This window comes from Pipistrellus kuhlii, unplaced genomic scaffold (genome assembly GCF_014108245.1).
Source record: "Pipistrellus kuhlii isolate mPipKuh1 unplaced genomic scaffold, mPipKuh1.p scaffold_m20_p_9, whole genome shotgun sequence".
NCBI lineage: Eukaryota > Metazoa > Chordata > Mammalia > Chiroptera > Vespertilionidae > Pipistrellus > Pipistrellus kuhlii.
Genome location: NW_023425595.1, coordinates 17,759,980 through 17,787,397, shown reverse-complemented (window position 1 = coordinate 17,787,397; position 27,418 = coordinate 17,759,980). Strand labels below are relative to the sequence as shown.

Sequence of the window (27,418 nt, the reverse complement as noted above, 5' to 3'; positions counted from 1 at the left end):
CTAAACACTCTGGATAGGAATTCTGAAAGACCACCTGACCTTTGCCCATTGCCTTTGGTGCATTTCAGCCCTTACTGAACATCAACTCTGTGTTAATCACTGAGCTAGTGGTCCTGGGTGTGATGTTTCAGGCAACAGAAGAGTTTGCTTACGATGTACAATATTAATAGAAGAACTGCTCCAGCTGATTTGGTTCAGTGGATAGAGTGTTGGCCTGTGGGACATAGGGTTCCAGGTTTGATTCCAGTCAAGGGCACATGCCCAGGTTGCAGGCTTGATCTCCAGAAGTAGGTTCGCAGGAAGCAGCCAATCAAAGATTCTCTCTCATCTTTGATGTTTCTATCTATCTCTCCCTCTCCCTTCAACTCTGAAATTAATGAAAAAAAATACATTTTTTTAAAAAATCCAGCTCAGATCTTGGTGATGATCAACTGAAATAATGTATGAGGAAGTGCTCTCTAAAGATTTATTTAACCAGGATATCATGCTGGGATATCAGCAATATACCATGTTGTAAATATACTAGAATTAAACAGCTCTGTAGGTGAAGTTGGCTCTGTTTGGCTATTTTGCATTAGAGTTGTGTTAGTTATTTCATTTTAATATTTACTTTTTTTTCAAAATAAAGATGATTAAATGTAAGATAGCCATTATAGAAAGTTTGGCCCACACAGAAAACAAAACGACACATACATTTTTCTGCCTTCCAATACCACCACTCAGAGTTAATTACTCTTTACGTTGTGGTGAATTTCTCTGTTATGTCTTTTCACCTGAAGAAAAGAACTTCAGGTGTGTGAAATCTGGCCACTAGCCCCCATCCCACTGCAAGCTGCTCCTACAATTAGATGGACTGAAATCAGAGGAAGGTCGGGAATCTTCCAAACCCAGATCCATCAGACTTCTTCAGGGTCCTGGACCACCTTAGAGCCCACGTTTGCAGAGTTTAAGAAGCTTTGCAATGGCATCGTGGGCTCCGTATGCATTTCTAGAGGCTGCTTACGCCTGCTTCTCTTCCATCCACATCAGGCAAACATATCTCTAATCAGAATAGTATTTCAAACACTCTCTCCAGAGGGGCGTTCTTTCCAACCACTGTCTCATCAGCCGAGGGACACCTGCCTGCAATGCAAGCATCGGATAGTCTTTTCCCAGTGAAGGTGCAATTACTGGCAAATTAGACTTCTCCTCTACCCCGCCCCGCCTCCCCCCTCCCCATCTTCCAGGAAAGCGGGGATAAAGGATCAGCCCCAGCGGACGGGCGGGCGGGTGTGTGGAGGGGTGAGCGCGGCCCGCGGACCGGAGCGCGCGGGGCCATCGCTGGGCGCCTCCTCCCGCTCCCGCGCCGCCTCCAGCGCGAGTGACAGCGCGTCCTCCGTCCTCCGTCCTCTGTCCGCCGGGCTCCGGAGCGGCAGTGCCTCCGCGCACACAATCCCGGGCTGGGCTCCACTCGCCGCTGGTGACATCACTCCCAAAGATACTCCCCACTTCCAGCGCCTGCCTTGGAGAGGCGTCCGTCCTTCTGTCGGTCCGTCTCCGTCTGCTTGCTGCTGGAGAGGGCTTCTCTCGTTGGCAGGGGACAAAGCCTGGGACCAAGGAGAGACAGGACCAGGGGAAGGAGGGAGAGCAAAGCCAGCGAGGGAAGAAGGTCCCCGGCAGGCAGGCAGGCGACAGCATGAGATTCAGCGCCGCTCACTACTTGCTGCCTCTCCTGCCTGCGCTGGTCCTCAGCACCAGGTGAGTCCGGGAGCGGGAGGGACCTGGCCCGGAGGGCGCTGCTGGGAGGCTGGTCCCACTGCAGTTCACCTGTGGGGGCCAAGGGCGGACCCACGAGCTGTGTTTGCATCTCCTGCCTAAGTTGGAGGGTCCCTCTATTTTTAGGGTTCTGACATCCTTTGGGGAGAGCAAAGCCCTTTTCTAGTAGGTATCCCAGTCCTTTAAGTGTCAGTATTACTCCCAGTGAGAGCACCATCAGGGGTCCCTTGTAGAGACGTGTTCCCTCAAGCCCTAGTAATAGAAAAAAGATAAAAGGCAGTGACCAACCACAGCAAAGGGCACCGAGAGACCAGGAGGGAACTGTCACCAGGCAGTGCCTTCGCATGGGAGCTGCCTTTCTAGTCACGGGGCTTCCTCATCCCTTAGTGTGTGTGATTTTTGAGATACAGGGAACTAGAAGAAAAAAGAAATGATTAATCCTAGAAGCTGGTAAGCTTTGCACAAAAGTTCCTGACTTGTGGAACGGTCTGTTTTAACGTCTTGCGTGGACTCAGTGGGAGGCATTTTCATGTGGTTGTCTGTGATCAGGTCTAATTAAAGAGCAAGCGAGGTGATTAAAAAGTTAGAAGACACTCTGAGTGCTGATGCAGGGACCCTGGTCAGAAACATCGCTGTGCTCCATCGCTGACCATCAATGGGGCTTTAAGACCCAGCACAGAGGAGCTCTTTAGAGTGGAGGTTTAAAAATGAAGTGATTGAAAAGAGTGGTGTGACTTGCTACTGTTCATCAGGTCCCAGAGTTGGGGATCGGCTGGCATTCTCCTGCCACAGGAGCAGCACAAGAGGGGACTGTTCCACTGCCCAGGACTCGGCCTTTCTTCTGCCTGCCCTTCGCATCCTATTGGCAGCAATCTCTCTCTCCCTTGGCTGCTATAAAATAAAATACGCCCCACAGGATGAGGATCTTTCCAAATCTATGTGAATGGAAACATTATCTGATTGTGTATCTGATGGGAAATGAGAGGGAGAAGAGAATTAGCTCCAAATGTGAAAATAAATCTCTGAAGAAAACTCATGATCTAGGAAAAAATCAAGGCAGTAAAACATGTTTGACTCCACTCCTTATCGACCCACCCTCCTGGAAGCTTTTGTTCCCAAACTTTCCGTCTAGTGAGAGGACTGTTAGATTTAGCCCCAAGAGTTGATGAACTTAAGTCTTTTCTTGTAAACAAGCCCAGGTGACTATAATGAAGTTAGTGTATTCTTTATCTTCTCCGATGGTTGCTGGCCTTTTCAGTTCACAAAGTGTAGAGTAGATGCTTTTAAAATCACAGGCACTGCCCAGTATTATAATAGTTTGCTCCAATTACAGGGCTCATTTTAATATTTGTGGCTTGCTATAAACAACTCAATGCAAATTGAGCATCGCAGTTAGTCTTTGCAGTGTTTTGCCATTTACTCTGAACTTCTATGTTCTGATTTAATAATTACCTGTGAAGTCTTCTAGAAAAAGTTTGAGTAGATGCCTCTCAACATATACATAAAATAATGAATATTTAAACAATCAAAAGTGATTTTAAAGACATTGAAATGTGTAGTGTTCCAAAAGTACATTTGGTTCTTAAGGATGCAGCGATTTAAGTAGCTTGCAAAGCTCTTAAGTCTCTAGCTTCCAAAGTTTTAACATTGGTTATATAGTATAAAGAGAGACAAAGAATTATCGCCATTCCTTTTGTGAAAGTTGTAATTTTTTAAGGATACATTAAAAGAAATAGTCAACACATTAATTATAATAAATATTTAAATTAGTCATTTCTAGTTTACTTTAGATATGAAACTTCTGCAGTGGTGGTTGTATTTGAAAAGTGTGACAGGTCTTTAAATTTTCCTTTTTGCTTACTCATCAAAAAGAGCATGGTGTGCTTAAGTAAGTGAACGTTTTTGTAACCAGTGGCATATTTTGTTATTGTGATTACTCAATAGCAATTATTTTATTGGGTACCTGAATTACCTCCTGTCACTGAGAAAATTAAAAAAAAATGAACATGATACTGTTAGCATGTCATTTTGCAAGAAAATATTATGTTCTAACGTGCTGCAACAGAAGGCCACGCTCTTTGCAACAGTTAAGAGTTGTTGTAGACATATGGTTAATGTACAAGTTAGAACCTGAGCTGCACAGGTTGGTGAGAACAGTGGCATTAGTCAGGTGAGTTAATTATCCTGCGGAGACAAACGGTGTAGTTCAGCCACGGCCACCTGTGACAGTGAGTTTTCCAGCCAAAGTCTTCTGTTAACTTAGTTTCTTAGTCCGTGGTCCTGTTTGTGAAGCAAATGGCATTGCACATACTTTAGACTGTGTTGAAGGCATCAGTAGCAGGGTGTGGCTCTTGCTAGATTTTCCTATAGTCTTTATCACTTGTCTTTGTCAAGTTCTTTTTACAATGTGAGAAATGTAGATCTGAGACTCTTGGTGAAAAAAAAAATCAATATTTCAACATCTCTTTCTTGGGGCCTAGCTCTTTAATACCTTGCTATTATCTCTCCACTAGATTTAAAGTTTGATTCTGCTTTAAAATACAGGAATGTGTTTGCTAAAACAAATGAGGCAATTAGAGAGTTATTATATAATAGTATTCCATCCAAACAAATGAAAACTAAGTAATTCTGCCTTTTAAATATGCATTTTTGAATATCTTTCTATTTGTGTTTGTTCATTCCAACCTTTTAAAAAATGTAGTGACATACTTTGTTTTCCAATGAGATATTTGAGGATTCATTACTAGATGATGCAAAGATTTAATTTTTTGTTCCTTTTAAAACTGGATTTCACAACCTATTTAATCAACCCGTTAAAAGAAGTATTGTTGAGAGTATTACAAATGCCCCCCTTTAATCCCTCATTGCCCCATCCATTCGGTTTCCACCTAACCTCAAGCCTTCACCACCCTATTGTCTATGTCCATAGGTAATGCATATGTGCATTACCGCTTTGTGATTAATCTATTCCCACTCCCCAACCACAAAAACTCCATATTTTTAATCATAGTGAACAATATCAATGCGCCCCCTCTCCCCATCAGAGTTACTTTATTTGCCCTGAAAGTAAGCAACCTGTTCACCTTCCACAATAGCCAAGAATTATTTCTTTTACTAATAAACTCCATAGAATTCAAAAGAGCAGTTTAATTTTCTAGTGTTTTGTCTCCTCTCTTTAGAGCATACTTATAAATTCAGAAAATTTAAGTTAGTGTTCAAAATAATGTAGTTAATACAGAAACACATTTCACCTCTGCACAAATAAATAAATAAATGCGTTCAAAGAAAACAAACGTGTTGGGTATTAAGCTCCAGAAGAAAATGACTGTACTTTTTAAATAGCCTCATTCTGTAGAGAACAAATTGCAATTCCAAGTCAGCCCGCAATTCACTTCAGAAAGAAGTCATACAGGTAGTGAAAGGCATGGTAGGGTGAAAAAATCTTTAGAAGTTCTTGGTGAAAAGGGACTCATGGAGTGCCAGAGAAGCCTTGTGCTTTAGTCTGCTGAACCTCTGTTCCTTTATGCTGTGATTCTACTCTTGATGCCTTTGGTTTATTGAGTTTTAAATGGCTTAATGGGGAGAGGAGCATGGCAGGAGAGGAGTGAAGGTCTACTGACTTCTGGTGGAGAACTATAAGCAGATGGTCTGTTAAAGTCCTCCCAATAGGAGTCACCTTATAGGTCTCTGCTGGACCCTCTGATCAGCAGCCATGCCACATGTTTACTTTGGAATCTATTTTTAGGGGATACTATATATTGAGGATGATTTGCTCTGTGCTTTAATCCTCCTGAGAATCAATGTGACATATAGGATAAAGGAGAGGTAAGCACTACAATAAGAACACAGTAAGTCCCAAACATTTTTATTTTGAAGCACATACATTTGAGGTAGGGAACATTCTTGTGTTAACTCCCCCAAGTTGATCTATATAATGTGGAATTATTTTCCCAAGCCCTGCCCATAGTGAGTGTTGCCACACACAAACACCTTTAATCTGACCCCACACACATTCCTTTGTGATAGGAATTACCATTCTATGTAATAGTTAGAGTAGTGGTCAGCAAACTGTGGCTCTTTGGCCCCTTGAGTGTGGCTCTTCCACAAAATACTATGGCCTGTGGGAGTCTATTTTGAAGAAGTGGTGTTAGAAGAAGTTTAAGTTTAAAAATTTTGACTTTATTCAAATATAGTATCAGATTAGAATATTTCCAAATTCAGACTATTAAGTTCAGTCATTGTACTGTTGATATTTGGCTCTGTTGACTAATGAGTTTGCCGACCATTGATTTGAGAAATGTCTTTTCCAGGCTAGGAAGATATTAACAAGCAACTGTTTTACTTTTCAAATTTCAGTTTTGGACCTTCGTGGCCTATTTTAACTAGCAGTTTTTTAAATGACTTATTTGGGTATTATCTTTGTAGATTAAATTTCCCTTATGACTAATGAAAGGGACACCTCAACTATGTACAGTTTGATTGTACAGGCCACTCTCTATGTAATTGAATGAAAGAACTTGACCTACCAACCAAGAAGCAAAAGTTACTGAAACTGCTAAGGGGTGCATGGTTCTAATGAAATGTTTTCTCATGTGTGTTATGAGAATGCTTCTGGTGTGTGTATGTGTGTGTGTGTGGTATATATGTATGCCTGTTTTTCACCGACTTCTAGAGGAAAATCCCTTTAATAAATAGGGCCAAATAATTTGAGTAACCTAATTACAGAGATAATTTTTAACGCTAAGTTTTATTCTCTAAAAAATAAAAAAATCAATTTCAATTTGTCTTTATAATCTTTAGAGATATCTTTGATGTTTTCATAATGTATTAACTATGCCTGCAATGAGCCAGCTATTGCATAAGGCATGAGGGCAATAAAATAATATATTACTTTAAAGTGCATGTTCCCGTAATCAAGTCATGTATAAAAATGATTATGTATAAGACAAAGTTGGATAAATAATAACAAATGTTTTTTTTAAAATATAAGCTTTCTTCAAATATAGTATCAGATTAGAATATTTCAAAATTCAGACTATTGGTCAGACATTTAACTGGACAGACAAGACAAAGCTTCAGAAACAAAACAAGGAGTTACAAAATCATCCTTCTATGTAGCATCATATAATATACTGTCATAAAAAAAATTCTAAGTGTGAATAGAGGAAAAAGTGAATCATGCCAATTAAAGAAAATTAAAAGTAATTTTTGTTTTCCAAAGACAGTGAGAGAAATCATATTTTATAATTGACCTTAATATTGTACAATGTTTGCAGGCTGTGTAGTATTAGGTACACTGCTTAAACTCTCTATCCAGTTTTCTCATGTAGAAAATAAGACTACTCATAGAAATTACTTGAGGAGGTGTGGTAAAGATCAAATGAGTTCATCTAGAAAAGTTTATCATATTCCCTGGAACACAGTAAGTGCTTAACAATGTTAGGCTTTGCAGTTATTACTATATGGTTATTATCATTTTCATAAAATCTTTGTAACTGTGAATGGACAAAGCAGAATAATTAAAAACTTGGATACAAATCAATTGGATGGCATAAAATTAACAAGAATCATAGTTATCATCTTAAAAAAGAGAAAATATTAGCAAAGAAGACAGGAAGCAGGAGCAGTAAGTGAGGATTACCTGGTAATGAGGCTGATTCTTCAAAAATGTTTTGTTCGCAAATACTTGGATGGTACTGTGTACTTTGGTGAACACCATGAAAAACTTCAGTATTTAACTTAATCACATGGAATGTGATTTAGCACAAAAGTGTGTGTGTGTGTGTGTGTGTGTGTGTGTGTATAATTTCAAATTTAATTGCATTTGCAGTATATCAGTCATAATATCAAATCAAAGCCCTAAGCACAGGTGTCAATGAATAGGAATGGATGCTTTTAAATTACATAGGCAGGGTTGGTATAAAGTATCTATATATTTATTTTCTGCTTGTTAATGTTAATAGGTTTCATCAAGAATTAGCAGTCTTTAAGAGGTATAGACATTTAGAAAATTTAAAGGTAAGAAAAGGTAACATTGATATTTTCTTCCTACTATTGAGAACAATTTGAGAAGCACTGATATAGAAGAAGCTCAACTGTTTGTTATATGTCTTCTGAATCATCACATAAAAGGGACTTTATTCTAACCCAGTTTTGAAAACAACTTTACTATAGAGGTCATCTAATCTCAACTAGTTTTGACATACTTTATCACAAACTATGTGTAACCGGGCCATGAAATTCTAGTTACTGAATGAAAAAAAACATGTTTTTTTGCCACAGATTATTGTGTGTATGAATGTGTGATGACTTTTTCAATCTAGTGGATCATAGCACAGGTATAATTTGCTTATCAGGAGAATAAAAGGAAAGAATATATTATGTTTGCATCAGATAAAGGACACATTTTTACTGGGATATCTAAGGATTTTGCTTCATGATTATAGGAGGTAAAGAAATACTTAAACCATTCCATTCAGATATAAACTAAAGGCCAACCAAGTAAATCATGCTCTGAGAATGACCTTATAAACACTATGATACATGGTAATACAATAGATTGTGATATCATTGTTATATCTGTTTTTGGTGTTGCTTTTGAGTGTTTTAATCTCTTTGAATGTACTTACAAGGTTGTGTTCTAGTCCAAGGTCCTTTACTTTGGAGGTGAAAAAAATTGAGGTCCAGAATGACAGACCTTTCAAAGTCCACAGAAATCAAACAAAACCAGAACTCAGAAGGTGCCTTAATCCACTTCCTATTCTACCATGTGACGGCTCTTCATGATATATCTCTTCTGCAGTCAAGCCACATTTGTATAGTTGGTGTCTACAATATAGCCAAAACTAGTCTAATTATTGTAGAGTATAAAGTAATTTTAAAACTAATTCTCTGACCACATGTAATGTAATTAAGATAGTACAACAGGCTATTATCAAAGGGAATTATAATGGTTGAACACCATTTATTCACCTGTGTTCAGTTGCTTGTTCAAGAATTGGCTGGCCTAAAAAAAAAAAGATGCTAGGTCATTTTCAAACTCCAGAGCAGAGTCATTAATGAGTTCTCACCTTTGCATACAGTTTACCTCTCAAGAGATACATCTACAATGATTCCTGTTGGTCTTAAATTGTACTGTAAGATGACATTTTTGGTGCTTTGGAATCTTTATCATTGAAACTATCCTATATAATAAAGAGGTAATATGCAAATGTTACACCTCAGACATGTAATGACCAAACAGCAGGGGATAGTGGGGCAACAAGCTCCCTGAGAGCTATAGGAAAGTGGGGCAGAGAGCTAGGAGCAGTGGAGAGCTACAGGAGGGCAGGGCAGTGAGCTATGGGCAGCAGAGAGCTAGCCACAAGTGGTGGTGGGTGGGGCAGCCCCCTGAGGCAAGCGGCAGTGAGCTATTAGTTTCCTATAAATTTCCTGGCTAGACATCTGCTTAAATATTTCTTACCTATTATGTCTATGCTAGAGCTGTGTGGTATTGTTCAATGGGCAGCATGCTTAACTAGCTTACAAAGATGAGATACTAAATATTTCCACTTCTAGCTTTAATGTACAGTGACACTACTGTTCATTTGCTTTACATGTCTCTATATTTTAATTATGTCCTATGAGCAATTTATAGTTATGTAACATTTGTTTAGGTTTAGGTGGTCATACATTTCACCTTACTTGTACATATCATAAATCAAATTCTTTGTCTTTAAATAAGTTTATTAACCACTCTGAAACTTAAGTTTCTCATCTATAAATTGAAAAGTTATAATATACAATATTTAAGGTTGAAAATTATATTTAAGTTCTATCTTTGTGCATGCACACAACTTTACTGTTATCTCTCAGGATATCCTAAGACATATTACCTAATATGTTACATAAAGTTGACAGTTTGATGTTTTGCTTTTATATTAGACATCTGAAGCAATTAACACTTAATTTAATTATTTTATTAAAAAATCAAGCCCAGCCAGAATTGCTCAGTGGTTGAGTATCAACCTGTAAATCAGGAGGACACGGTTTAATTCCCAGTCAAGTTGTGGACTTGATCCCCAGTGTGGGACATGCAAGAGGCAGCAGATCATTGATTCTCTTTCATTATTGATGTTTCTATATCACTCTTCCTCTCCCTTCCTCTCTGAAATTACTAAAAATTATTTTTTTAAATCGAAATAAAAGAATTTAAAAATTCTTGACTGTATAGCCAAAATAATAAAATTGTGGTATATTTTCTGATAAGATGCTTCTGGATGCAAGGGATGGAAGGATTTGAGCCCAGTGAAAGGTTCTTAGAAAAACAAACAAACAGAGAACGAAAACCATGCAAGGACTTGCTGTCTTTCAAAGTAGCCCCTGCAGCTGAATTATGGTATTGGCAAAAACTAGTGCAAATTCTGGGCCAGCTGTCATCTCAAGTTCCTATAGTTGATATGACTTTCTCCCCTCTATCCTCAAGAGGGATCTGAGGGTTTCTAATTTATGACCCTTCAGACTCTAATTCAAAACAGAACTCTAAGCATCCAGAAGCACTTAACTCAGTCAGTGAGTAGCTGATGGATGGGGTAGGCAGGGTTACAGGAAATGTTTACCTTGTCACCTGGGTTAAATCCAAAGAATATGGCATCTAGCTGACTTTGAATCTTCCTTACTAGCTACCTGACCTGGAAATGTCAATTAACATTTCTTAGCCACATTTTTCTAGTCAATAAAGATGTGATAACAGTGACTCAGATTTTTTTTCAAGAGGATTGAATAAACAGATATATACAAAGAATAGTGTCTAAAACATAATATTTTCCCCCTCCAGGTTCATGCAGATAATTTGAGGCCAATGTAAAAGCCAACTCTGGGTCATCCTAACTAATCCCAGATGGAAGTCCTGATTTAAACATCTGTAGCATCCTCAAAACAAGCAAAACAAAAACCTTTAAGATCTAACCTAGCTTCCATTTTGAATCTGAGAGCTCCAAATTTTATTGCCTAATCTGGTTAAACATTAAATATAGTTATTATATTGCTATAATATCAAAATAAAGCTTTTAAAGAAGGTTAATTTTTCAGAGATTACCTAAATATGACAGGACCAAAGAGATATATCTTAAACTTATACATCATAAACACCAGCAAGCCTTTTGACATGTCAAGGCTTCTAGACTTTTATATTTATGTGGTCTTATAGTGGAGTGAGGTTGGTCATTATCTCCACAGAATTGTAGAAAAGAAGAGGCAGGGATGGCAGAGGGAGTTGAAACCTTGGCACAGGCCTCTTTGAAGACTGTGATTGGGCAGAGATGGTAAGAGTGGAAAGGAAAGTTCCTCAATACTAGCTTTCCTTTTTTTAAATTTTTCTTTTTCTAACGTTTGCAGTCACTCATTGCTAGTGTTTGCATTAAAATAAACCCTTAGTATTGGTCAGGAAAGAGGCAGGGGGAAATGCTCTAAATTATAAAAGAAACAAGAAAATGCATGAAAAATTGAAGTGACATCTTGGCAAGAAGCAGACATGGTGGAGGAAGCTTTATATTGTTAAAGGCAAGAAGCTTTTTCCTTTGGATGCCACAAGGTAAAATGTGAGCTCATTCTACAAATAAGAAGTTCACATAAAAAAAAAAATAGGGACAAACTGTTCTTTTTCTGACACTACAATTTAGGAAAATATTGAATGATACGAATCCCCTTTGAGCATTTTGTGTAGATCTTCATTCCATTCGGTCCTTTTCTGCAGCATGTAAGCTACAGGGTCAGCCAATGTTTTTGAGGACTAATTCTTGCCCTGGAAGTAAGCTGGATCCTTATTGTCACTTGTCCCTTGCCTCCTTGCCATACATTACACTTATATATGTTTTATCACTAGAAACCTGAGTTTGGACACATTAAATGATTAGCCTATATCCTCCCACCTGGCAAGTGGTCAGATCCTAGCTTATTTCTGAGAATTGCTTTCTGAAGCCAACTATAGCACTCTTTACAGCAACTAATCTCTGTACAAATACACTCTAAAGAAAAACAGTAATGTATAATACAAACAAGAATGCTGAAACAAAACCATGCGGGCAAATAACTGTATGTTTTCCTGGCTATCTAAATGTGTTCTTAAAAATAAATCAGCTAAAGAAATTCATTATTTTTATGACCAGCCAAACTGAAATCTTCACCATGAATACAAAAGTCTACCAGCTAATTCAGTATTTCTGTTTAGAAATCTTCTCTCTCCTCAGATCATTGTCTCTGAAAAAGTTTATCTCAGTGTACCTAAATGAGAATCAACCAGAATACGTGTTAAAAATGCAATTTTCTGGTCTGTGTCTTAAATATATTAATTAGAGTCTTTGAGAAAGGAGCCAAATAATTTTCATTTAATGTGGAACCCGATGCTTCAGATGCACATGAAAGCTTGGAAACCCAAGACTCAATATTTAAGAACTCTGGAGTCTAGAACACCTTGATCTCCTTGGCATTTACTCAGCATACTAATTGCAGCTGAAGCCAGGAGCTTGAAATGATCGTGATGTTCTGGCAAATATCAAGAGTTATTTTCAATGCATATAAATAAATTTAATAAATGAATATCTTGCTATGTTTCAGGTTGCATTTATCATTCAAGTCACCTGAAAATAATTCTCTGTCTTATGTACCTTTCTGCAAAGGGCTGGGAAAATCCTCAAATGAATTAAGTGACATAGCACTGTATTACATGGATATAGCAGGGGCAACCTCTATTTGGAAAGCAAGGTGACATCTACAAATACCCTGAAAAGAAGGAAATTTAACTCCACCTTCCACCTCAAATTCATCACTTTAAGTTGTGTGATAAAGAGGCAATGAAAACCACAGCTAAGTAAATGTGTGTTGTTTTCAATTTAGGGCAGGAAATCTGAGTCTTCAGACCGTGTAGAAGTAACATTTAGCTTTGTAAAAATAAGTGTTGATTTCCCGTTCTTCACTCTTTCCCATTTGCAGCTGTAGGTTTTGCCTTGTGTAGAAAACAAATTTTCTCAATTAACTTTCTGTATTAAACAGAATGTGCAACTAGGCCAGCCAAAACAAAGGAAGGAATAATGAAGAAAGGAATCAAAATATTATATAATAATAAATAACTGCTAACAGCTTTATAATGTCTTAAACCAGATTAGTCCTCACAAGGAACTTCTGAGGTGGTTATACCTATATTGCCTCCATTTTATGTGTATGGAAACTAAGACACATAGGTGTTAGGTTACTTGCCCAAGGTTATAATCTAGTAGGTGGTAGATTTTATTTTATATATTTTATATATTTATTGTTGAAAGTCTCCTTTTTCCTCCATATGTCCCCTTTTTCCTCCACTGTCCTGTCCCAACCCACCCTTACCCCCTCCTTGGACTGCCATCCCAGGCCTTCGCCACCTTATTGTCTGTGTCCTTGGGTTATGCATATATGCGTACAAGTTCATTGGTTGATCTCTTCCCACCACCTTCCCCTGCCTTTCCTCTGAGGTTTGTCCGTTAGTTTGATGCTTCTGTCTCTGGATCTACTTTTGTTCACCCAGTTTATGTTGTTCATTAGATTCCACATAGGTGATAGACTATAAAGGAAAATGCCAACCAGGAAGAGAGCCCATGCTCATAATCACTATGCTACAGCGCCTCCTAGTGTGTGATATAAAGCACTGGAATGAGCCAGTGTCAGCCTCATTTGTGTGGGTTCTGATTTATTCAGTAAGAGAAGGAAAGAAAAATGTAATTTCCTGCCAGGAATCTTCTAAGTTCACAGCCAGAAAATCCTATCTTGAAAGTTCTAACTAAAATAATGTTTATTTTATTTTTTATTGTGAAATATAATAATCCTATATTTGTATAATGTCTTTTTTAATGGATGTTGTTTTCCAAAGCTGCACCAGTGAACTAAATGTTCTACTGCCTGGCTCTAGATGACATCCAGACGTGAACTGTGGTAGCAATCAGACTGACCTGCATGCTAATTGCACCTCAGTACCCTCTATCTTTGTGATCCTAGGTAACTATCTCAACTGCTTGGGTTAATAATTTAATTTTTAAATGTATCACAGGAGTTCAAGGTTATTCTTTGTTTTCCATGTGTGTGAATTGTATTACACAATTCTCCAGGGTTACTTTATTTTTTTTCCAGACCATTGAAGGCGCTTTACAGATTAGGATGCTAAGGACTGGAAAAGTTAATGTAGCTAAGGTCACAAGATTACCAAAAGGTAGAGGTAGAGTGTGAACCCATGATTTAATAAGCATAAGCCTCCAAATGAGGATCCTCAGACCATCAGTGAACACCAATATTTGTGATGTCAGACACTTGGGAAGTAACTCAGAAACAGGAGATGCTGAAATCCTCATGCAGACTAGTGTAAAAACATGACTTGTGTTATATATGCACATGGCTGTGTGAGCCATGGGGTCCGGTACACTTAACTTTATGCCCCATTTGTGTGGAAACCCTCACAACATCCCCATGTCATAAATAATGCCACCTTTTGTTTTATGGATGTGAAAAACAAATCATTTGAGCTCAATCTATTTTGAAGATTGACTGAATAGTAACAACAATTAATAATAACAATGACAATGGCAGCCAGAGGTTTTAGGAGCTTTAACTACTTTTACTGAAACTGCATTTCCAATGGTAGTCAGAAGATGGCACTGTGAAGTACAAAGTACAGTTGTATCTCTTCAAGATTTAACCTGTTTATAGGCTGACACATTCTTCTCAAAATTGAGATCTAAAAAATGATTTGCTTTAATGTCTCAACAATTAACATATAAATATATGTCTATATTTGTATAATGCATGTGTATGTATGTTTTTTGTTACTAATATATGCTAGTGGCCAGGTGCATGGATTCATGCACATTGAAAGGAAATCAGGAGTCCACCCACATGCCCACGGAGTTTTCACATTCGGACAAGCAGCAGGGAAGTTGCATGGGGAGTCTGTCCTCCTCCAGCAGCTTCCTGAAAAAAATATTTCCAAAGTTCCTTCTGTGGCCAGGGTTGCACCTTACCAGCCGGGAGGTCCCTGGTAGACACTTCGGGTTGTGCTGGATGCTTTCCATCACTCAGAGCAGGATAAGAGACACTCCAAGGTGAACAATACAAGGGGATCTTGGAGGGTGGGGGTGCGCTCTCACCCGCACCCCCACCCTTCAGGTCCATCTCACTGACTTTTACCCCTATTGTCAGTTTCCCCCTTGTGGCCATTTTTATATTGCCACCTTCCTCTGTAGCTCTGGGGCAATGGGTAAGGGATGAGATTTGATCTAGATGCTGGAAGGGAGAGGAGGCAGAGTTCCAAGAGCCCAGCAGCTGCGATATTCGGTTCCTCCTGGGTACTCCCGAGTGTCTGTGCGTCATTCATTCCCCAGAAATTGCACCTCTAGGCTTAGGGGTATGTGCCTCATTGCAAGTTCTGGCTGAGCTGAGCTGTGGGCATAATAAGGGCGGGGGAGGGGGTGCGGGGGGGGGAGGGGAGGAAAGGGGTATGTGCATCTTTGCCACTGCCCATGGGCCCACCAGGCGAACCGTGGGCAATGTGGGAGCCTGTATGCCGGCCAGACCTGGGAAGGGTGCAATGCGCTCAGCCAGGGACACATGTGGGAGATCCGCTCATGGGATTGGGATTTTCTCACTTTTTCCGGGACTTTCTCTGGATGTGGGGACTGGTCCAGCTCAGAAGTGGCAGCTGGGGGTGGTAGGAAGGAAGGAGGGAAAGGCAGATCGTGGTCCCTGTTAAGGCAGATTCTTCGTATTTCAGTTCCACGTCAGAAGGAACACAGCAATAGCTAAGGGGTGGAACGTGGCCCTAGTGTCCGAGGTGGGGGGTTCCAAGGGGCCCGCTTCAGTATCAAGGTCGTCCTGGTCGGGCATGAATGTCCCACGCTGCATGTGTTCGCAGTAGATTGTACCTGCAGGCTATAGGGGTGATTTTTCCACACAACTCCTGGTCAAAGTGTGGGGCTGCCTGAACCGAACAGGTCAGGCCCGCACCTGCTGGCGCCCCTCCGCCCACCGGAGCGCTCTGCAGGGATCCAGGAGCGGGTATCCAGGGCCAGGACGCTGACCTTTCTGGGAGGTGGGGCTGGGGCCGGGTGTAGGTGGAAGTTGCAAAGGGTTCGCCTGTGGACACATGTGGATGTGGGTCATTGGGCTGGACTTCACCGGCACTGGCTCTCCAGATGGGGGCCGGCCCAGGCAGTATGTGTGTGAAGCACTTCTGTGTTTTTTCCAGAGCAGCACCCAGAGACCTAGAGGGCAATAGATAAGGGGTGAAGTGCAGCCACAGGGTCCGAAGGGAGAGTTCCAGGGGCCGGGGGTGGCTGATCCATGGTCATTCCAGCTACACCCCCACTACCTGGGCATTGGGGCTGTAGTCTGTTCGCTGGAGATTGGCCTGCCAGAAGCTGAGAAGCTCAGGTGCTACAGCTGCACTGGCCAGCCTTGAACCTGGCTTCTGGCTGAGTAGAGCTCCTGCAGTGGGGGAAACACTGACCACCAGGGGACAGCTTCTGCACTGAACATTTGCTCCTCCGTTCCCACCCCCACCCCCATCAGTGTGCATCATAGCGACCAGTCATTCTGGTTGTTCCACTGTAAGGGTTAATTAATAAGTGGGACAGATCTGCCTATGAGCAGGCACTACAGTCTCTCTGTCTCTCTGTCTCTCTGTCTCTCTCTCTCTCTCTCTCTCTCTCTCTCTCTCTCTCTCTCTCTCTCTCTCTCTCTCACACACACACACACACACACACACACACACACACACTACATTTCCAGTCTTGTATAACATTGCGTAATGACTATACAGTCTTATACAGTCTTGCCTGTATAAGGGTGGGGCATATGATCTTTCAGGATAATAGGTGGGCCAGAAAGTCCTCAAGGTTAAATTCCTATCTCCATAAAAGAAGGATAGAATTAGAAAGAATGCAGCAAGCAGGGGAAATAACATAGAGAATGGTCTTCTAGGGAGTTGATGGCATATAAATTCAGTCAAATATTCAATAGATTAGCAGGTAGAATAGTTATAGGAAGAACTGACACAGTATACTGGATTTTAGAGACTGTAGTAGGTCTTCTTGGTGCCTGGTCCAGATTCTCTTCACTAGGAGTGCCCCTATCTGCAATGGCTGACAAGTGCCTATCTCCACAAAAATAGCTCTGAGGTTACTGAGATTCTTCCCGTAGCCCTGGGTGTTATCCTCTCAGCAACACCTTCTCCCATCTCTAACCTACCACAATTAGGTTCCTCTCTCTGTCTCGGGGTATTAATGTATTCTCTCCCCACACTCCCAATCTCCCTCCCTCCCCTGTGCTTAATTAGGTTTCAACCCCTCCCCAGGTATTATTAAACACTATCTCTCTCCATGATCTCCCTGTCCCCCAACTCCCTGGTGCTCTGTACCCCACCCCTGCAGTCACCCATGTGTATCACTGTGATATGCAGGTAACATCAGAAGGCCTCCTGCCTCAATGGGGGTTTACCTCTGTGGTGCAATCTGCACTCCAGAGCTTCCCCAGGGACCAGGTGAAGCTGCCTTCTGCTGTGACCACTTCCTTGCTGAACGTTTTTGACCCATCACATTCTATCCACATCTTCATTTGAAAGTACTCACTCATCCTGGTGAATTAATTTCTAAAGGAAAGCCATCTTACCTTTACTTATAGGAGAGCCATCTTACCTTTACTTATAGGAAAAAAAAATTTACTTATAGGAAAAAGACAGAGGTTGATCCACCTGGGATTGAATCCCAGTCTTCCACATTGCTACTGTGATTTGGAGTGAACTGTTAAATTTTTTGTTTTGTTTTGAACGGAATATAGACACTTGACACTTACACAAGTGTAATATGTTACTTTCTTTACCATGTCATTATGGAAATGAATGCAAAACCTGAGGCTGTTTCTGTGGAAGGAGAGTAAGTCTTCTGTGAATGTGAACTTCTGTGACCACTCAAGGTGGAATGAGCACTGTGATGCAATCCATGTTCCAAAGCTCTGTGTGTGGCCTTTTGCTTTTTCAGGCTTGAGAGTTTCTTGTTGCCACTTATATTGTTAATTTCTCTTGTAATTCTTTCTATGCAACATACAGAGTATTTTTTTTAATTATGTTATTTGTGTTCTAAATTGAAACATATAAATGAAATATTATTTTTGTGAATATCATCTGTTATGTGAAAGCTTTCTATCATTTCTCCAATTTCATGCTTATTTTTCTTACATATCTAAACAATGATTCCAAAAATATAAACCATTTCAAAGATCACTTGCAAATAAATTTAATGATTTGAGACCATATATATATATATATATATATATATATATATATATATATATATTCCAGTTAAGAAAGTTAAATTTATCAGATAGTTTTATGTAATAAGATATTTTAATCTTAATTTATTGAAATATGACTTTATGTTACTGTGTAACGTTATTTTCATTTTGTGTCTGGAGAATGATAAAATTATTTATGGTATGTAAGAGGCTGTTTTAATTATATCAAAGTAAGTCCTATATTTTTATTGCTGAGAAAATAATTTCCATTCCATAAAATAACAATTTCCTTTATCATTTTGTTTTTAAAATGACATATTCCCAGGAAATGTTTTTGAAATGCAGGCTAATTAAAACTTTTTATCCATTAAGACTCTGCTGACTTGAGAAATAAAATGAAAATGTTGAAGAGGAAACAATTCTTTGAAATGGCTGGAAAACAGACCTTTAATTAAAAATATTTTACAAATGAATTAAGTAATAAATAATAATAGGAAATGATTAGACAACACTTAAGTGGTAGCTATTACCTCATTTAATATACTTTGCCTTAATTTAATTAATTTAAGGCATGATATATAGATGAATATGCTAATGCTTAGGTAAGAGACTTGCTTCAGCTAGTCAGCTAGTCATTTGTGAAACCTGAATTCAGGCACAAGGATGTTTGAATCTGGCTTCCAGATTATATATAGAAACCCAGGAACCATAACAACCAACTGAAGGTTCAACCAAACACTGGCAGTCAGTCCTGTAGTCAGTGCTGGGTTGCTGTGGTGACCCAGCATTGAATGCTGCAGGTGTGGACACAGCGACCCAGCACTGACTGCTAAGGGGGCTATGGATCAGGCACAGAGAGAAACCTGGAGAGAGAGGCAGGGTCTGATCTGCAGCCTCCCGTTGCAGCTATTGATCAGCTGTTGCCTCTTTCTTTCTCTCCAAACTTCACTAGCAGCCATGCATCTGCAGGGGCTGCTGATCAACCTTGCCTCTCTGATCAGGCCCAGAGATAGGCCCGGATATCTACCTGGCATAGAAATCAACCAATCAGAACCAAATCTGGTTAAACTGTGAGGAGCCAATGGTTGCTTAGGAGGTTGAGCTTTTGACACTGACTGGCGTAGAAACCAACCAATCAGAATCAAATTGGCAGGCAGAAGAGGGCATTTGAGGGCAAGGTCAGGCCATTAGGGGAGGGCATTTGGGGGCAACCAGATTGGCAGGGGAGAGCAGTTAGGGGCAATCTGCGAGGGAGGCAGATGGGCAATTAGGATCCATCAATTCCAGATTGCGAAAGAGGGATGTCTGACTAATGGCTGGACATCCCCTAAGGGGTCCCTGATTGAAGCAAGTACAGGCTGGGCTGAGGGAACCCACCCCCCTCTGTGCACAAATTTCATGCCCCAGGCCACTAGTAACTAATATAATGACAATTTGAGCAGGCAAATAGGTTCTTAGACTTAAATGTTTGGAATAAGTCAGGGCATATTCTAGGAATAGAAGGTTAGAATTTCAGAAGCAATATATATTTTACCTCAAGAAAGGTAAGGGAAGTGTGCAGACTCTTTCTCTTTGAAACACATCTAAGAGAAATGGTTAAAAGTACTAAAGGAATGTATATAGAGTGTTCCTAATATAGTAATGAGAATATTAAATTGAAGAATGAAATGTTGGAAGATGATAGTGGGTCTTAATGCAAACCTATTGAGTTGTTCTCTTCTTGTTCTTCACACTATTTGTTTGTTCCAAGTTCAAAGCTAGCCAGTAAAAAGATAATGGCTTCATAAACTAGGTTGTTCTTACAGTCATATTATCTTTTCTGATGTCTTGCTTCATAGTTTAACTATAACTGCTCTTCAGACATTTGTATCTAAGAACTTTTAATGTCATCACTCAAACATGTTAATACTTTGAATGCATTTTGAGTTTTTTTCTTTTTTATTAGGGTATTACATATGTGTACTTATACCCCTACTGCCCCCATTCCAGTTCATGCCCTCACCCTCCTGGTGTCTGTGTCCATTAGAATTCAATTATGAACATATTAGAAGAACAGACTTATTCTCTCTCTAAAACTTTCCCTGTGAAGGCTCCACTAAGGATACAGTTTCAGGAGACAACTCTGCACATTTACCAGAACTTCCTGTCTCCTCATGTCTTTTGCTGTGGGGATTGGATTTTATTTTTTTACTTACTCTGTGCCACATGAGAAGTTGCACTTTATATTTTGGAAAAGCATCATACCTCAATATGGTTATTTTATAGTAACAGTATGTATTTTCTAAATAAGAATAAAAACAAAACAATTTTAGTTTTTCCAAGATGATATTTGGGTCCATTTTTGTTTTTTAATTTGTGAATGAGCATAATTATCAGGGACTTTTGCATTTCAGCCAAGCTTTACACAAAGAAACATTGTCAGCACAGGTCCAAATATGTCTTTGCTCCTCTCTACTAACTCTATATAATAACAGCTACTGGTGTCAGGCAGTTATAAATGCTTCACTTTTATTATCTCACTTTTTTAGTTTAATTAGTTACCTTAGTTTATAACCAGGTTTCAGAAGCTTCATAGTTGTATGACTTTAAAGTAGCAAAATCATGAGTACAATGTCTAATATCTAGGATCTTTAATTCTGGAGAATTTTAATGGGAGGATTTTGGATTTTGGAGCTTATATGCTCGCAACAGGTAATCTGGGAAAAAGGCAGCTGTCAAGATGCAAGGGAGTTATTACCAAAGAATTAAATGAATCACAATTTACAAAAAAAAAAAAATGCCATCTACTCGAAAAGTCACTAGGGTATGACCAAAATGAATGTTTGGAACTTGCACTGTTATCAATATGAAGGGAAGGTAGAATTGAAAAATGACTGAAATAAATATTTATGTCTGTAATTACATTTGGACATCGCTTTGAAGCACTCTCTGCCATAGAAATCAGGTGTGACTTTTGTGTTATTTTGTCTAGAGGAAGCATGCATGTAATTTAAAAAAAAGTCTGCAAGATTACTGTGCTTGCACAGAAGAATCATTGTGTGCAAATTTAAAATTCAATAAGTTGCTGAGTAATAGTTAATGGAACTTTTACTGCTGGAAAAGGAATTGTGAAATGTCATCTTGTCTCTCTCATACATTTTTCTGTGCTCAAGTATCCTTCCCCCCAAAAAAATATATATTTTTTTTTATTGATTTCAGAGAGGAAGGGAGAGGGAGAGAGAAACATCAATGATCAGAGAGAAACACTGATCAGCTGCCCCCTGAACATCCCTTACTGGGAATTGAGCCTGCAACCCAGGCATGTGCTCTTGACCAGAATCAACCCTGGGACCCTTTAGCCAATGCTCTATCCACCAAGCTAAACCAGCTAGGTTTAAGTATCATTTTTTGGGGAGGAAGGAAAGGGTACAATGAAGCATGGGCAAGCATAAATTCCACTATACAAGAACTGAAGCCTGGCCAACCTAGATTTTGGAAGCCTGAATGCTGCCTTTAGTCAACAGTCATATCTTTGAAGGGCCAGAAACATGTTTGGTCAGCAAACCCCAAAATAAATCAGCAAAGAAGAAAACTCATATTAGTTAAACCTGTAAGAGGTTAAAAAATAAACGAAGGCTCCAGTATTTTCATTGTGGAGGAATACAAATTTAATTGAGATAGATACTATTTTTTTTCTTTTTTATTATTTTCATTTTTCAATTAAAGCTCACATTCAACACCACTCTATATTAACTTTAGATGCACAGCACAGTGGCTAAAAATCATGCACCCTGCAATGTGGTCCCCCTGATGCTTCAGGTACCCACCTGGCCCCACACACAGCCATCACTGCATGGAATATGTTCCCTGTGCTGCAATCCAAGCCCTGTGACATTTCTGTAACTACCAATTTGTACTTAATCACTTTACCTTTTTCATCTAGACCTGCCCCCCTAGCTTCCTCTCCTCTAACAACTGTTTTATCCACTTATTCATGATAAAGCACATGATGAAGCTTTCTCAATAAAACACAAACCTTTAATATCAATGCCTTTAGACTCAGAACAGAACTTACAATACTTTGTGTTAGAAGAGAGTGAATAATTGGCATGAATATTCATATGTTTTTACTAACCTAATTCTAAAACTGACTGTTTATCAAGTCTTTCTCTCATATTGAAGGGTTTATACTTACATATTTTTTTCCGAAAGAAATCTGTTTCACTCATCTAACTATACAGTACAATGATATCAATATAGCCGTGGAGCCTAAGTGCATCTGTAAGCAAATCCTGAATATGTGAGCAAGGTGGAGGCTCAAGTCCTTGGAGGGCAAAATCTCAGCCTTAGACTTCTTTTTGTCCTGCATAACCCATTGGTAAACACTTGGTTCATGTGCTGAATGATATATTATTTGATAAATTGTCAGCTTGTCTGCATTTGAGGCAACATTTAAATCTTATTGCCAATCATAATGTGTTTTATGTTGGTTCTTATATAGTCAAGTAGGAAAAAACTGCACAATCATCCTTTTAACAATAAGTTGTTTAGATTGAATTTTTGGTTTTGATGCTGTTCTAAATGACTATGATAGTTTAAAACAACATAGTAAAGTTGTTCTTTATTTATGATTTGGAGGAGTCAGTAAATATTTTAAAACATATAATCCTACCATTCCCAATTTCTACACTAAAAAACTTTTCTGATGCACACGCTTGCGCGTGCACACACACACACACACACACACACACACACACACACAACACACTTTATGTCTGACTTTACAATTTCAACCTGAAGGTCTTCTCTCAAATTTCTCTCCACCATTCCATACTTGATGTTTCAAGCATCACAACATCAAATTGTCCCTAAAACATAGTCCTTTACAATTATTGTATGACAAACCTTTCCTGACTTGGGTACAGTTGGCATCTGGCTAGATAGTGAGAATCCCTCTGGCATTGACTTATGTGTAGCCTTATAACTGCTTTTCAGTTTAATAAATCTAAGTCTTCTCCATATTTTATGTCTTTATATATTATGCTTGATGTGACACTCCTTAAGATTAGGGCTTAAATAAATAGCTCTTATTAATTTATTTAAAATAACAATTTCAAAAAATATATTTTTATTTTCATAACATTGTAGACAATGGAAAATATAGAAAAAGCACAAATGAAAAAAAAAACACTACTCAATAACACTTTATATAAATTCTTCATATACCAGGGAGCATGTATTATGAGTTGAGTGGTATTTGGTGAATACATTTACTACATGTTAATTCTCTTAAGATATTAAGTTTGATTTATTATAAAGTTCAAATATCTTAATTCACAAGCAAGAATCTATTATGCTGCAGATATTGGTAATGGTTTTCATTTTTCCAGGTTCAAGTATTTAGATTGCCTACTTAGCTCTAAGTCAAGATTCTGATAACCAATATCTACAGGTAAATGAGCCATGGGCAATAACAATATTACTTTAATTGAGGTCCTACCTAATCTCTCTGGGATGTTAAAGATACAATGGAATTGGCTTTTAAAGCCTGCATTATTACTTTGTGATGTATTAAAGCTGACCTCAATGAAGTATCTTTAATCTTAGGCCTTAGAGACACAGTGCATAAAACAGTTCAAAAAATGTTATTTATATCTTTATACAATGTAAATTAAAAATATTTTAATATATTCTTCTTGCATCGAGCCTTCTTAAAAACTAGAGGTCAAATGAGGGACAAGGGCAATGAAAGGTTGAACTGAAATCACTCATTTATCTCATGAATGAGTCAGAATTTAATTTACTCAAAACAACAATGTCATACAGAGGCTGATAGGGGATGAGTCTGGTTCTCAAATTAATCTTGGATATTGGAAGTGTTTCAGAAATTGAGCTGGCCAGTTCTGTCATCTTCTGCCAAGTGGTAAAATGTTAAATGCTATATTTCATTACAAAAAAAATAACATATTGAAATATTTTAAAAATAAATTTATGCTTAGAGTTTATACATTGTGCTTCAAGCCACAACTCCCGGTCTCTTGTGCTAGTCACTCTGGGTGATAGAATGTGACTAACGTTAAAAATGCCTGGTCTGATCACAGGGATGATGTATCGTCCTGTGTATTTAGGTTTGAATGCAACATGCTGATAGCAAGAGTTTCCTTTTCAGATAAAGGCTCTTCTTGAGAAAGATTCCATTCTATTGACATCTGAAGCAGCTAGTTGAAAAGTTGCCTTTTTCCCCCCTTTCTAATTCAGAGCTCAACTCACTTAGATAGCGTTTAAGTTATTGTAACCAACCTTTTCTCTGAATTCTACTGTAAACCATAGAAATGCTATTTTTACTGAGCAAGAGCAATGTTGTATACACTTTAGTCAATGAATGCTTTCCAATTCCTTGGCACAGTAGCTGTATAAAAAGCGATCAAGAATACAGTTACCACAAAGTAAACAGGTTCACTTAGTGATGAAATATTGAATAGCATTTTTTTGGAGAAAAAATAAAATGAATGGGAAAGTGCACCAGGGCAGTGAGGAGAATGTGAAAGTTCTGACTTTCAATAGCATGTCATCTAAGTCAGTTCTCTATCAATTCAGAGGATCAAACAGAGTTACATTTCTTCCTCTTCTGATGTTTCTACAGTATGATCTCAAAATGCTTGAGTCACAAATATTGGACTCTGAACAGTCTATAACTTACAAAGCTTATGAATCAGCAAGGGTCATGAAATAGGTACAATGAATGTGTCCTTGAAAAAAATTTCAGACTTTTCTCTTGGGCTTTGCTAAATTTTCCTTCTTTTAGCTATCAATATTTTTATATGAAACTTTCCATGAATAATAACCTCTTTTATAGAGAAACTAACAGATGTCTTGCCAATTAAAATTTCCTCTGATTTGATATGCTATTGTGATATTGTCATTTTCAAAATTATGTAAATATATAATTTGAAGGGGCACGCATGAAAAGTAAGCTTATTTAGTCTTCAGCCATACTCTCATTCTCTTTTCAATAAATCAACAGCTACTTTTATTTTTTTATTTAATTAAAAATTTACTTTTGTTTTATTTCTATCTATAACTTAAGGTGGCTCAAATATATATATAAATATTGATATATTTGTGTGCATGTGTGTGTGTAGAAAAATATATGTATGTAAAACTAAATAAGACTAACAACAGAAAATACATTTGTAAAATTTAAAATTAAATTTATGAGCAGATGAAGACAATAAAATATTTATAAGAGTATGCAAAAATGAAAAAATACATAACTAAACTACAAGGCTTGCTAGAAGTTGGCCATAAAAATGTTGGTAAATGTTTGGTAGGCAGAATGTACATATACACACATGTATTCACAAAGGGAAATACATTCAAATTACATAATTCACAGTTACTACATACATTTAAGAATATTGTTTTCAGAAAGGCACACTTTTGCCTGTCACTGAGACTGAGAAAACCTGTTCTCATGATTTCCCAGGAACAGTAGTATACACATAGTAAACAGGATTTTTTTTAACATCCTAAATATGAATAGAACAATGACACGTGCAAGGCTATTTTTTTACTTAAATATTTATTACTGAAATAACTTACATATGTTCCATTCTACTCCCCCATTAACCCCTTCTAGCTCACCCCCCACCCCATAAGAACAGCAATCATAATAAATTGTTAAAAAGGAATTTTTTAAAAGTGAAATTAAGTAATTATAAGTTAATGGGGGGGAGAAGACATATGTACTTCAAACAATAAAAAAAGAAAGAAAGAAAAAAATCACACCGCCTTGCCAAACCCTGATTTTTACCCCCAATAAGACCTGTTTTAAACTTCTGATATCCAGAAACGTTTAATAATAAATTTTTGTTGTTTGAAGCTATGAACAAAAAAAATAATTATATGTTAGTTCAAAAGCACTTACCTTTATTAAAATGTAGTAGATTTTTCAAGTTTTAAGAATAAGAGGTATGATCACACTCTCTCTGACAAGTAGCTGGATATCTGGATATATTTGGGAATATTTCAATCTGTAATAGTTTAATAATAACTACAGTGGGAGAATCTCCCTATTTTTTAAAATCTCTCTCTCTCCATGTGTGTATGTGTGTATTTGTCTCTCCCTTTCACACAGGCACACACACACACACACACACACACACACACACACACACTTTGTAGTTTGTTGGCATCATCTAGAAATTTATTTTTGTCTTTCAGTACCTTTGCTCTTCAGTTCCCACACTCCCCTCACATACACAAATACACATAACCCCCATTAAATTCAATCTTGAGAAAATCAGACCTTGTACTAATCATGCTCTTCTTTTCTTGCAAATTAGGTCACTCAACAGTCTGCTTTTGGGTTTGTGAAGTGAATAGAGTGCAATTTGTAATTGGTAGTGTGAGAGGATTTGGGTTTTAACCAGAGATCAGCATCTATTATGGAAATTGCAAGTTCACTGCTGACTTCTTGTTCCTTGTTAGATGTCTTTACAGAGGTCTCTCAAAGTGACTGTTATTGAAAATGTGGCTCAATCCTCTGGTCATAGTAGGCATGGGCATTTTGCTTTTGTTGAGAAAGTATAAAAGTTTTCTTTCATGAAAATTTGATGGCTAATTGAAAATGCTAAAGGAAATAAGTAATTCTTTAGAGTCTAAATCCTATTTCTCATCATGTTTCAAGGGGCACTAGTTTCCGTAGACATTAAAAGACATCAAATGACAAAATAATACTCTTGGGGAAAACACTGGTTTAAAAAGTTAAACAAGTTTCCTTACTGCTGGAGTTTTCATATTCTTTGATATGCTAATACAAATGAACTCTGAGGAGTAGATAAATATGCAGACATTAACAAATTAATTTACCCACCATAGAACATTTCATGGAACCACAGGGTTCTTTAAAACAATGTTTAAATAAATGGTGTTATAAGTGCTTATGGCATAAATAATTTTTAAGGATGATTCTAACCTAGAGAAACATATATATATATATATATATATATATATATATATATTTTTTTTTTTTTTTTTAGGTTGGTACTAACCTATATCAGGGCAAGCTTAAGATTAGCTCTCTTATTAATTCTCAACAAAATACTTATTTGCTTTTATCATCTGATCCTTCTTTTGTGGGGTGACCATAAAGCAGCTTGAAGATTCTACTTTTATGAAGAAGAACTATTATGCAAAACCTTCCCATTCAAATCCCAAATAAATGAACTTACATGGCGTTTCTGGTTATACTTCTGTGATTGCAAGAAAACATTCAATAATTTCTAACTGCTCTCATTATAAAGTCCCAAAAGACAGAGGTGCAATCTGAGACCCAGAGAATATGTCTGCTTTGATCATTTACAAGACATAGCCTATAAACAGGTACAACATAACTATT

The 27,418-nt window shown here is 38.0% G+C and overlaps 1 protein-coding gene across 1 annotated transcript in view; it reads left to right on the top strand.

The window, feature by feature from the left end:
* The first annotated feature begins 1,261 nt into the window (after positions 1 to 1,261).
* LUZP2 (leucine zipper protein 2) overlaps positions 1,262 to 27,418 on the top strand; it is a 278,267-nt gene continuing 252,110 nt past the window's right edge. The window contains 1 exon segment of the mRNA XM_045577714.1: positions 1,262 to 1,737. The gene's annotated coding sequence lies outside the window, so the exon portion shown is untranslated.